Here is a 13,617-nt window from a genome sequence, read left to right on the forward strand (position 1 = left end):
GGTAGTTTCATGATATGTATATTTGATATTGTAGATGTTGATATTTTTCAATATATATTTGGTCAAACTTTGTAAAGTTTGACTTGACCCAAATCCAATATGCGGAGTAAAAAGGACCGGAGGGAGTAAATTACATGCGCAGATTTATTCCTTTCTTTCGTACGACTTACATGTTGGTAGTTTCTAGAAATATGGTGTGATGTATAAAGAATTATGGTAAATGCTGTCTAGTGTTTGGGTCAAATTATTATTTGAAAGTCGGGGTTAAAGTTTATTGAGAAAAGAAGATTATAATTTGGGCTTGATAGAGTATGACCATATCCCACTCGGTTCTGTTATGCAAACGTGGTCCACTTTGGAGAAGAATATACCAACCATTGTGGTAGTGAGCCTAACTCACCTTAACAATTCTATTTGGGCCTCATTCCCCTAATACGCTAGACTATTTCTGGTAGTCACTTCATGATACGAGAGAGGGAAGGCCAGCGGCCATGGCAACATAGTCCCCCCGGTTGTTCATGCCACTTGAGAGGATGAAGGCTCTAGCGACATCGTGCGAGAGGCATTAGCGCTAGCGAGTTCGCCACCATCCTAGCCGCGAAAGCAATGTCGTAGAGCATATAGTGGAGGGTAGAGCTGGACGGTGGCACGGCGGTGTTAACGTTGCAGGAGGAGGTGCACTTGTACGGGGCACTGCAGTCTGGTTCTTCATTGAAGGGATCGCTAGCCCACGTAGCATCATGTGTTGGAGGAGGAGGTACACTCATACGGGGCGCACTACGGTCTGGTTCTTCTTCCAAGCAATTAGAGAACCACTAGAAATGCACAGTAAGCAAAAAGTGAACGACGATCCAAGGGATCACTAGCCCACGCAACATCATGCATGGAGCTATAATGAATGGGAACGGGAAAAAATAGATAGTGATAGATCGTGCCACGAAAATATCAAAAAACACAAAGAAGATGGCTAGTGAGCCGAAGTGGGGGTAGAGACAAACTTACTCAAAATATGGACATGATAGTAGATATCCGGGCGAGTGTCAGCTTAGAAGACTCCCAACAAGATGATGATAACGTGTCAAAGCAGACAAAGGGTCACCATCATTAGCACGGTGATGAATATTGAGCTACATGGGAGTCAATGACGCACTCATCATTAAGAGAAACACAGTAAGAACAGCACGAGCAAGAAGATCTTGGATTACTTTTCTTCACTAACAAGAGACTTTGATCCCAAGAAAGTAACAAAGTGGGCCAATATTAGACATAAGAAACTGCTCACTAATACGTGCCTTCACAAAGGCAATATACTCAGTCTCTTCGCTAGTGGTGAACATGTCATCAACTTATAGAAGAAGAGTACGACCAAGAGCAGAAAGGTGGATCAACAACAGATCATGGGTACTCGTTGAAACCAACGACAAGCACCGCAAAGGCAAAACGCTCAAAGCAGACAAGAGGGCTTGCTTCCGGCCATGGAGAGCGACGTACACGACAAATCATGTCGTACGGAACATAATACCTAGGTGGTGGCTGCATATAAACCTCCTCGCATAGCTCACAATTAAGAAAGACATTTTTAACATCAAGTTGAGATATAGAACAATGGCGAATGTGCAAAAAATGGTCATATGTTTCACATGAGCAAAAAGCCACGAGCCACAAGACGAGCTTTGTAACACTCAACATAACCATGAGAGCGTCTTAACAAGTGACGGCACGAACACAAAGAGGAAGAGAAACAAGACCCCAGGTGCTGCTGCGTTCAAGAGCAGCAATCTTTTTTAATATCGCAAACTGCCATTTTGGACGAACAACAACACCGCAATAAGAAGTCGGCTCAAGAACAGTAGCGTCAGCGCTTGAAATATCAAGGCGGTCAATTGGTGGAAATAGATGGGAACGCAAGTCGTAAGTAGGCCGAGACGGGGAAGATGGCACATCATTATACACATACACAACACGCGGTCATTGAGTGTAAACGTGAGGAAAAGATGAAATGATACGAGGGGGAATCATCGGGGTAAACTCAGGTGATGCAGACAAGGAAGCCACCGATGATGAAGGTGTAAAATCCCGCGAAGTGAGGTCTGGAAATCATAGGAGATGATGGCGTTAGATCTGCTATAAGCCTATAATCGGAGAAGTGAATGGATAAGGGCTCAACAGGAATGATAGGAGTGTCAGAAAAATTGTGGAAAGAGATATATCCTGCAATGAAAAGGTCGAGGAACATGAATGCGTGTAGAAGGGATGAGACTAATCGAAAGTCACAACCTGAGAAATAGGCATCCGTCAACCAACGTGATCTCAACAACGATATCCCTTATGCTCATCGTCGTATCCTAAGAGTACACTAAACAAACTGAGAAGTTAGTTTGGTGCATTCACAAGGAGAAAGAAGAACATAGCAAACACAACCAAACAATTGAAGCGTCTGGAAACAATTAAATAGACTCTCGAAAGGAGACGGCTATGTACAGTGGATTAGATTGTCGAAGGTTGATGAGATAGATGGAAGTGGAGACAGACTCGGCCCAAAAATGTGGCGGAAGAGTGAGCAGCGACATTCAACCTACGAGCCGTCTCAATAGTTACCTTGCTTGCCCCCAACCATGCCATTTCTGAGCATGAGCACCAGGATAAGAGAACTGAGCAAGAACACCCTGCTCAACAAGGATTGAACGTAACATCATGGAGATTTATTCTCCACCAGAGTCCTCATAGAATACAAGAATAAGCGTAGAGAACTTGGTGTGAACCATGACAGCAAAATGCTTACACAGATAAGACCTCACTACGAAAGGAAATAAAGTATATCCATGTGTGTTGAGAGAAGTCATCAATAAATATAGTACAAGACGAGCTTTGTAACGTCCAAGAGAACCATCAGAGCGAGTCTTAACCTAGTAGATGCACCAAGTAATGGGACAAACACGAGGAGGAAGGGAAACAATATCCCATGTGCTGATGTGCTCAACAGTAACAATATCCTCTACCATCTCAAGGCGCCACTTGGTATGAATAACATTAAGATAAGAAGTCTGCTCAAGAAAGTAGCGCCAACGTTTCATAGACTAAGGCGGTCAACAAGCAAAAGTGGACGAGGTCGCAAGCCATAAGAAGGATGAGACGGAGAAGATGGCACATCAGTAAATGCATCCACAACACACGAACGGCGTGTTTAAAAGTGAGGCAAATGTGGAAGAATACGAGCAAGAATCCTCGAGATAACCTCAGGTTATGGAGACAAGGAAGTCATCGGTGATGAAGGTTTAGAATCCCGTGATAAGCGAAGTGAGGAAATCAAAGGAAATGATGGTGATGAATTTGGAATAATTGGAGAAGCAGGAGCAGTACGAGGAATGGATTAGGGCTCAACAATAGTGATAGATTATGTAAAGGATATCCTCCATTGAAAAGGTTGGGGAAGATGGTCACAGGTAGAAGGGAGTGGACTCATCAAAAGTCATACCATGAGAAATAGTCACCCGATGACCAACATGATCCTAACAACAATATCACTTAGTCTCATTGTTGTATCCTATGAACACTCAACAGACTAAGCAGTAAGTTTACATTCATGAGAGGCAGTAAGGACACATCAAACACAACCAAACAATTGAAGCGCTGAATAATTTGGAAACGATCAAAGACTCTTGAAAGGAGATGACCATGGTGGAAATGTAGACGTATTCAACCCAAAAGTGTGGCGTAAGAGAGGAAGTGACCATCCAAAAGTGTGGCGGAAGAGGGAGCAGTGACATTCAACCTACGAGCCGTCTCAAAAGTTTGCAATGCTTGCGCTGAGCCATGCCATTTCTGAGCATGATGAGCACGAGGATAAGAGAACTGAGCTAGAGCACCCTGCTCAACAAGGATTGAATGCAACATCTTCGAGATTTATTCTCCACCAGAGTCATCACAGAATACAAGAATAGGCGTAGAGAACTTGGTGTGAACCATGGCAGGAAAACATTAACGTAGATAAGACCTCACTACGAAAGGAAATAAAGTATATCCAGGTGTGTTGAGAGAAGTCATCTATAAATATAGTACTAGCGATGACCTCCTTTCGAGGCGAAAGGAGATGGACCCGAGACATCAAAGTGAACAAGGTTGAAAGGGTGTTGAGACACTCTCTCGATATGAGCATAAGGTAACTATAACTGTTTGCCAAGCCGACAACCATAGGGTTTAGAGACATCGTCGGAGACTGATCCAAGAAGACCACGTCAAACCAAGGATGCAAGATGAGAGCCACACAAATGACCCCAGGTGACGATGCCACTTCTAAACATAACTGGTAGACAAGGTAACAGTGGTGCAAAGACTAGGGGCTGTAGCAGCAGTGTCACTTGATCCAGCATCCTAGGTGCCTGTGCACTCTTCGTTACCCGTCGATCGGCTTGGTGTGCTTCTCCTGTTTGTGGGTTGTGTGCCACGCACTTGATTAAGCACCCCACATTCTCCTACAGTGCATCGTTGACCCTGGCTTTAGGTAGCGTTGTGTCCTCGGCTTGCCGTGCATAATCCAGGTACGCGTCGACTATCCGAGCTCCTGCTCACCATTGGTGTTTGCTCGAGTGTGGGTTCTCGTGTCGCCCATAAAGGGCACGGGATGTGGGATCGAGATAGTTCACATAGCAACCCACAACAAGGCAATGGATGCCCATCCAGACTGACAGGGAGCGGAGGTGGACACAAAAAGATGGATGTTGACTCCATAGGAGTCTCCATAGTACGCTCGTCCGTAAGAGCAGCAGGAGCAAGAAGATCCTGGATATACTTGTCTTAACAAATAAAGAAGCCTTCGAAGGTAGACTCAGGGAAGTAGCGATGAGGACCAAGGTCAGAGATAAGAAACTCACTATGACGAGCCTTCACAAAGGCAATGTACTTAAGAGTCGTGCAGTATCATGAGCACTCGCTGAAAAATGAGTTGCATTAACCAAAGAGACAACGCTCAAACTAGGCATGACGGGTTTGCTTAAGACCATATAGAGAACGCCGAAGATGACAAACCATGACTGCTGGAAAAGAATACCCAAGTGGTGGGTACGTGTAGGCATTGTTGACATCAAGGGTAGAGAGAGAGATACTATGTTGGCAAACTGAAGCCACATCGAAAGTGTGCCAAAAGGGCTCATCTGGGCCATACAGGAGCAAATGTCTCATCGTAGTCATGACTATATGTTCTCACCACTAGACGAGCTTTGTAAAGCTCTAGAGAAACATCATAGTCTCACCCTTGTGGGCCTAGTTACAGTGATGAGACGAGCAAGAGGAGGAAGGGAAATGAGAGTCGACTAGCCGACGAGGTGAAGAGCATTTGATGCCATCACATGCTGCCATTGTGGATGAAAAAAATGTCATGATAAGAAGTCTTCTTGTGAAGAGCACCGCAATAACTAACCATAGCAGTCAATAGGCAGAAGCGGGCGAGCTCGAAAGCCATAAGTAGGCTGATCTGGAGCTATGTGTTGCCAACAGAAGAAGACATATTAGTCGAGGGAGATGACTCATTAGAAGAATCCACAACACGCGAACAGTGAGTGTACAAAAGTCAAGGAAGACGAGCAAAAGAAGGAACATGAAAAGAGAAACTGCCAAGAGAGCCTCGACTATCGACTGGCAGGGAAGTTACCAGGATAAGAGAACTGAGCAAGAGCACCCTGCTCAACAAGGATTGAATGCAACATCTTGGAGGTTTATTCTCCAGAAGAGTCATCACGGAATACAAGAATAGGCGTAGAGAACTTGGTGTGAACCATGGCAGCAAAACGCTTACACAGATAAGACCTCACTACGAAAGGAGATAACGTATATCCAGGTGTGTTGAGAGAAGTCATCTATAAATATAGTACTAGCGATGACCTCCTTTCGAGGCGGAAGGAGGTGGACCCCAGACATCAAAGTGAACAAGGTTGAAAGGGTTGTTGAGACATCAAAGTAAACAAGGTTGAAAGGGTTGTTGAGACACTGTCTCGCTATGAGCATAAGGTAACTATAGCTGTTTACCAAGCCGAGAACCCAGACAGTTTAGAGACATCGTCGGAGACCGATCCAAGAAGACCATGTCAAACTAAGGATGCGAGATGAGAGCCACACAAGTGACCCCAGGCGACGATGGCACTTCTAAGCATAACTGGTAGACAAGGTAACAGAGGTGGAGAGACTAGCGGCTGTAGCAGCAGAGTCACGTGATCCAGCATCCTACGTGCATGTGCGCTCTCCGTTACCCGCCGATCCGGCTTGGTGTGCTTCTCGTGTTTGCGGGTTGTGTGCCACACTTGATTAAGCACCCCACGTTCTCCTACAGTGCGCCCTTGACCCTGGCTTTAGGTAGCGCCGTGTCCTCGGCTTGCCGTGCATAATCCAGGTATGCGCCAACTCTCCGAGCTCCTGCTCACCATTGGTGTTGCTCGAGCGTGGGTTCTGGTGTCGCGCATAAAGGGAACACGGGATGTGTGATTGTGACAGTTCACATAGCAACCCGCGGCAAGGCAAAGGATGCCCATCCAACTGGCAGGGAGCGGAGGTGGACCCAAAAAGGTGGATGTTGACTCCATAGGAGTCTCAACAATGTGCTTGTCAGTAAGAGGAGCAAGAAGATCCTAGATATACTTCTCTTAGCAAATAAAGAAGCCATCAAAGGTAGACTCAGGGAAGTAGCGATGAGGACCAAGGTCAGACATAAGAAACTCACTGTGACGAGCCTTCACAAAGGCAATGTACTTAAGAGTCGTGCATGGTCATGAGCACCCGTTGAAAAACGAGCCTTATTAACCACAGAGACAACGCTCAAACCAGTCATGAGGGGTTTGCTAAAGATCATATAGAGAACGCCGAAGGCGATAAACCATGCCGACTGGAAAAGAATACCCAAGTGGTGGCTACATGTAGGCATTGTTGACATCAAGCTGAGAGATAGATAGATAGATAGATAGAGAGAGAGAGCGAGCCTATGTTGGCAAACAGAAGCACATCGAAAAGTGTGCCAAAAGTGGTCATCTGGGCCATACAGGAGCAAATGTCTCATCGTAGTCATGACTATATGTTCTCACCACTAGACGAGCTTTATAAAGCTCTAGAGAAATATCATAGTCTCACCCTTGTGGGCCTAGTTACAGTGATGAGACGAGCAAGAGGAGGAAGGGAAATGAGATTCCACTAGCCGACGAGGTGAAGAGCATTATTGCGGTGGTCTTCTTGTGAAGAGCACCGCAATAACTAACCATAGCAGTCAATAGGCAGAAGCGGACGAGCTCGAAAGCCATAAGTAGGCTGATCTGGAGCTATGTGTTGCCAACAGAAGAAGACATAGTAGTTGAGGGAGATGACTCATTAGAAGAATCCACAACACGCGAACAATGAGTGTAGTAAAGTCAAGGAAGATGAGCAAAAGAAGGAACATGCAAGACAAACTGCCAAGAGTGCCTCGACTATCGACTGGCAGGGAAGTTACATTGACAGTAAAAACATGAACATGAGAATCTAGATGTGGAATACCCAAGTGGTGGCTGCACGTAAAACCCCTCACAAAATTCACCATTAAAAAAGACATTCTTAACATCAAGCCGAGACGAAGTGACGAATAAAGGCCGCAACAAGATGTGTGTGAACAATTGTCGTATGGCCCGCATGAGCAAAAACTCTCATCGTAATTAGGACCATGATTCTACTGAAAGCCACGAGCCACAAGACGAGATTTGTAATGTTCAAGAGAACCATCAGAGCGAGTCTTAACCTTGTAGACGCACCAAGTAATGGGACGAACACGAGGAGGAAGGGACATAATATCCGATGTGCTGATGTGCTCAACAGTAGCAATATCCTCTACCATGGCAAGGCGCCATTTGGTATGAATAACATCAAGATAAGAAGTCTGCTCAAGAAAGTAGCGCCAACGTTTCATAGCCTAAGGCGGTCAACAGGCAAAAGTGTACGAGGTCGCAAGCCATAAGAAGGCCGAGACGGAGAAAATGTCACATCAGTAGATGCATCCACAACACACGAACGACGTGTTTAAAAGTGAGGCAAATGTGGAAGAATACGAGCAATAATCCTCGAGATAAGCTTAGGTTATGGGGACAAGGAAGTCACCGGTGATGAAGGTTTAGAATCCCGTGATAAGCGAAGCGAGGAAATCATAGGAGATGATGGTGCTGAATCTGTAATAATTGGAGAAGCAGGAGCAGTACGAGGAATGGAATAGGGCTCAACGATAGTGATAGGAATGTCGGGAAAAGTGAGATAACACATCCTCCACTAAAAAGGTCGGGGATGATGGCCACACGCAGCAGGGACGAGACTCACTAAAACTCATACCGTGAGAAATAGTCACCCGATGACCAACCTGATCCCAACAACAATATCTCTTATGGTCATTGTTGTATCCTATGAACACTCAACATACTAAGTAGTAAGTTTGGTACATTGACGAGAGGCAGTAAGGGCACATCAAACACAACCAAACAATTGAAGCGCTGAATAATCTGGAAACGATCAAATAGACTCTCGAAAGGAGATGACCATGGTGGAAGTGGAGACAAATTCAACCCAAAAGTGTGGCGTAAGAGAGGCAGTGACCATCCAAAAGTGTGGCGGAAGAGAGAGCAGTGACATTGAACCTATGAGCCGTCTCAATAGTTGACGATGCTTGCCCTCAGCCATGCCATTTTTGAGCATGAGCACCAGGATAAGAGAACTTAGCAATGGCACCCTGCTCAACAAGGATTGAGCGCAACATCTTGGAGATTTATTCTCCACCGAGTCATCACAGAATACAAGAATAGGCGTAGAGAGATACTATGTTGGCAAACAGAAGCCACATCGAAAAGTGTGCCAAAAGTGGTCATCCGGGGCCATACAGGAGCAAATGTCTCATCGTAGTCATGACTATGTTCTCACCACTAGATGAGCTTTGGAAAGCTCTAGAGAAACATCATAGCCTCACCCTTTGATGTCATCACATGCTGCCATTATGGATGAAAAAACGTCATGATAAGAAGTCGTCTTGCGAAGAGCACCACAATAACTAACCATAGCAGGTGAGCTCGAAAGCCATAAGTAGGCTGATCTGGAGCTATGTGTTGCCAACAGAAGAATACATAGTAATCGAGGGAGTTGACTCATTAGAAGAATCCACAACACGCGAACAGTGAGTGTAGTAAAGTCAAGGAAGACGAGCAAAAGATGGAACATGAAAAGAGAAACTGCCAAGAGTGCCTCGACTATCGACAGGTAGGGAAGTTACCAGGATAAGAGAACTGAGCAAGAGCACCGTGCTCAACAAGGATTGAATGCAACATCTTGGAGATTTATTCTCCACCAGAGTCATCACGGAATACAAGAATAGGCGTAGGGAACTTGTTGTGTGCCATGGCGTCAAAACGCTTACACATATAAGACCTCACTACGAAAGGAAATAAAGTATATCCAGGTGTGTTGAGAGAAGTCATCTATAAATATAGTACTAGCGATGACCTCCTTTCGAGGCGAAAGGAGGTGGGCCCCAGACATCAGAGTGAACAAGGTTGAAAGGGTTGTTGAGACACTGTCTCGCTATGAGCATAAGGTAAGTATAGCTGTTTACCAAGCCGACAACCCAGACAGTTTAGAGACATCATCCGAGACTGATCCAAGAAGACCATGTCAAACTAAGGATGCGAGATGAGAGCCACACAAGTGACCCCAGGCGACGATGGCACTTCTAAGCATAACTGGTAGACAAGGTAACAGAGGTGGAGAGACTAGCGGCTGTAGCAGCAGAGTCACTTGATCCAGCATCCTACGTGCCTGTGCGCTCTCCGTTACCCGCCGATCCGGCTTGGTGTGCTTCTCCTGTTTGCGGGTTGTGTGCCACGCACTTGATTAAGCACCCCACGTTCTCCTACAGTGCGCCCTTGACCCTGGCTTTAGGTAGCGCCATGTCCTCGGCTTGCCGTGCATAATCCAGGTATGCGCCAACTGTCCGAGCTCCTGCTCACCATCGGTGTTGCTCGAGCGTGGGTTCTGGTGTCGCCCATAAAGGGAACACGGGATGTGGGATTGAGACAGTTCACATAGCAACCCACAGCAAGGCAAAGGATGCCCATCCAACTGGCAGGGAGCGGAGGTGGACCCAAAAAGGTGGATGTTGACTCGAAGGAGTCTCAACAGTACGCTTGTCAGTAAGAGGAGCAAGAAGATCCTGGATATACTTCTCTTAGCAAATAAAGAAGCCATCAAAGGTAGACTCAGGGAAGTAGCGATGAGGACCAAGGTCAGACATAAGAAACTCACTGTGACGAGCCTTCACAAAGGCAATGTACTTAAGAGTCGTGCAGGATCATGAGCACCCGTTGAAAAACGAGCCTTATTAACCACAGAGACAATGCTCAAACCAGTCATGAGGGGTTTGCGAAAGAGCATATAGAGAACGCCGAAGGCGACAAACCATGCCGGCTGGAAAAGAATACCCAAGTGGTGGCTACATGTAGGCATTGTTGACATCAAGCTGAGAGAGAGAGAGATAGATAGATAGATAGAGAGAGAGAGAGCCTATGTTGGCAAACAGAAGCACATCGAAAAGTGTTCCAAAAGTGGTCATCTGGGCCATACAGGAGCAAATGTCTCATCGTAGTCATGACTATGTTCTCACCACTAGACGTGGTTTGTAGAGCTCTAGAGTAACATCATAGTCTCACCCTTGTGGGCCTAGTTACAAGTAATGAGACGAGCAAGAGGAGGAAGGGAAATGAGATTCCACTAGCCGACGAGGTGAAGAGCATTTGATGCCATCACATGCTGCCATTGTGGATGAAAAAAATGTCATGATAAGAAGTCTTCTTGTGAAGAGCACCGCAATAACTAACCATAGCAGTCAATAGGCAGAAGCCGGCGAGCTCGAAAGCCATAAGTAGGCTGATCTGGAGCTATGTGTTGCCAACAGAAGAAGACATAGTAGTTGAGGGAGATGACTCATTATAAGAATCCACAACACGCGAACAATGAGTGTAGTAAAGTCAAGGAAGATGAGCAAAAGAAGGAACATGCAAGACAAACTGCCAAGAGTGCCTCGACTATCGACTGGCAGGGAAGTTACATTGACAGTAAAAACATGAACATGAGAATCTAGATGTGGAATACCCAAGTGGTGGCTGCACGTAAAACCCCTGACAAAATTCACCATTAAAAAAGTCTTTGTTAACATCAAGCCGAGACGGAGTGACGAATAAAGGCCGCAACAAGATGTGTGTGAACAATTGTCGTATGGCCCGCATGAGCTGAAACTCTCATCGTAATTAGGACCATGATTCTACTAAAAGCCACGAGCCACAAGACGAGCTTTGTAATGTTCAAGAGAACCATCAGAGCGAGTCTTAACCTTGTTGACGCACCAAGTAATGGGACGAACACGAGGAGGAAGGGACACAATATCCGATGTGCTGATGTGCTCAACAGTAGCAATATCCTCTACCATGGCAAGGCGCCATTTGGTATGAAAAACATCAAGATAAGAAGTCTGCTCAAGAAAGTGGCGCCAACGTTTCATAGCCTAAGGCGGTCCACATGCAAAAGTGGACGAGGTCGCAAGCCATAAGAAGGCCGAGACGGAGAAGATGGCACATCAGTAGATGCATCCAGAACACATGAACGACGTGTTTAAAAGTGAGGCAAATGTGGAAGAATACGAGCAATAATCCCCGAGATAAGCTCAGGTTATGGAGACAAGGAAGTCACCGATGATGAAGGTTTAAAATCCCGTGATAAGCGAAGTGAGGAAATCATAGGAGATGATGGTGTTGAATCTGTAATAATTGGAGAAGCAGGAGCAGTACGAGGAATGGAATAGGGCTCAACTATAGTGATAAGAATGTCGGGAAAAGTGAGGTAACACATCCTCCACTAAAAAGGTCGGGGATGATGGTCACACGTAGCAGGGACGAGACTCATTAAAAGTCATACTGTGAGAAATAGCACCCGATGACCAACCTGATCCCAACAACAATATCTCTTATGGTCATTGTTGTATCCTATGAACACTCAACATACTAAGTAGTAAGTTTGGAACATTGACGAGAGGCAGTAAGGGCACATCAAACACAACCAAACAATTGAAGCGCTGAATAATCTGGAAACGATCAAATAGACTCTTGAAAGGAGATGACCATGGTGGAAGTGGAGACGCATTCAACCCAAAGGTGTGGCGTAAGAGAGGCAGTGACCATCCAAAAGTGTGGCGGAAGAGAGAACAGTGAAATTGAACCTATGAGCCGTCTCAATAGTTGACGATGCTTGCCCTCAGCCATGCCATTTCTGAGCATGAGCACCAAGATAAGAGAACTGAGCAAGAGCACCCTGCTCAACAAGGATTGAGCGCAACATCTTGGAGATTTAGTGTCCACCGAGTCATCACAGAATACAAGAATAGGCGGTGAGAGATACTATGTTGGCAAACAGAAGCCACATCGAAAAGTGTGCCAAAAGTGGTCATCTGGGCCTTACAGGAGCAAATGTCTCATCGTAGTCATGACTATATGTTCTCACCACTAGATGAGCTTTGTAAAGCTCTAGAGAAACATCATAGCCTCACCCTTTGATGTCATCACATGCTGCCATTATGGATGAAAAACCGTCATGATAAGAAGTCGTCTTGCGAAGAGCACCACAATAACTAACCATAGCAGGCGAGCTCGAAAGCCATAAGTAGGCTGATCTGGAGCTATGTGTTGCCAACAGAAGAATACATAGTAATCGAGGGAGTTGACTCATTAGAAGAATCCACAAGACGCGAACAGTGAGTGTAGTAAAGTCAAGGAAGACGAGCAAAAGAAGGAACATGAAAAGAGAAACTGCCAAGAGCGCCTCGACTATCGACAGGTAGGGAAGTTACCAGGATAAGAGAACTGAGCAAGAGCACCGTGCTCAACAAGGATTGAATGCAACATCTTGGAGATTTATTCTCCACCAGAGTCATCACGGAATACAAGAATAGGCGTAGGGAACTTGTTGTGTGCCATGGCGTCAAAACGCTTACACATATAAGACCTCACTACGAAAGGAAATAAAGTATATCCAGGTGTGTTGAGAGAAGTCATCTATAAATATAGTACTAGCGATGACCTCCTTTCGAGGCGAAAGGAGGTGGGCCCCAGACATCAGAGTGAACAAGGTTGAAAGGGTTGTTGAGACACTGTCTCGCTATGAGCATAAGGTAAGTATAGCTGTTTACCAAGCCGACAACCCAGACAGTTTAGAGACATCATCCGAGACTGATCCAAGAAGACCATGTCAAACTAAGGATGCGAGATGAGAGCCACACAAGTGACCCCAGGCGACGATGGCACTTCTAAGCATAACTGGTAGACAAGGTAACAGAGGTGGAGAGACTAGCGACTGTAGCAGCAGAGTCACTTGATCCAGCATCCTACGTGCCTGTGCGCTCTCCGTTACCCGCCGATCCGGCTTGGTGTGCTTCTCCTGTTTGTGGGTTGTGTGCCACGCACTTGATTAAGCACCCCACGTTCTCCTACAGTGCGCCCTTGACCCTGGCTTTAGGTAGCGCCGTGTCCTCGGCTTGCCGTGCATAATCCAGGTATGCGCCAACTGTCCGAGCTCCTGCTCACCATT

The 13,617-nt window shown here is 45.8% G+C and overlaps 1 long non-coding RNA gene across 1 annotated transcript; it reads left to right on the forward strand.

The window, feature by feature from the left end:
- Window positions 1–77: 77 nt before the first annotated feature.
- LOC123443441 lies at window positions 78–12,818 on the forward strand. The gene is made up of 2 exons (XR_006630670.1): window positions 78–7,185; window positions 10,765–12,818. It is a non-coding gene; the product is annotated as an uncharacterized LOC123443441 (long non-coding RNA).
- The last annotated feature ends 799 nt before the right edge of the window (window positions 12,819–13,617 follow it).

This window comes from Hordeum vulgare, chromosome 3H (genome assembly GCF_904849725.1).
Source record: "Hordeum vulgare subsp. vulgare chromosome 3H, MorexV3_pseudomolecules_assembly, whole genome shotgun sequence".
NCBI classification, from domain to species: Eukaryota; Viridiplantae; Streptophyta; class Magnoliopsida; order Poales; family Poaceae; genus Hordeum; species Hordeum vulgare.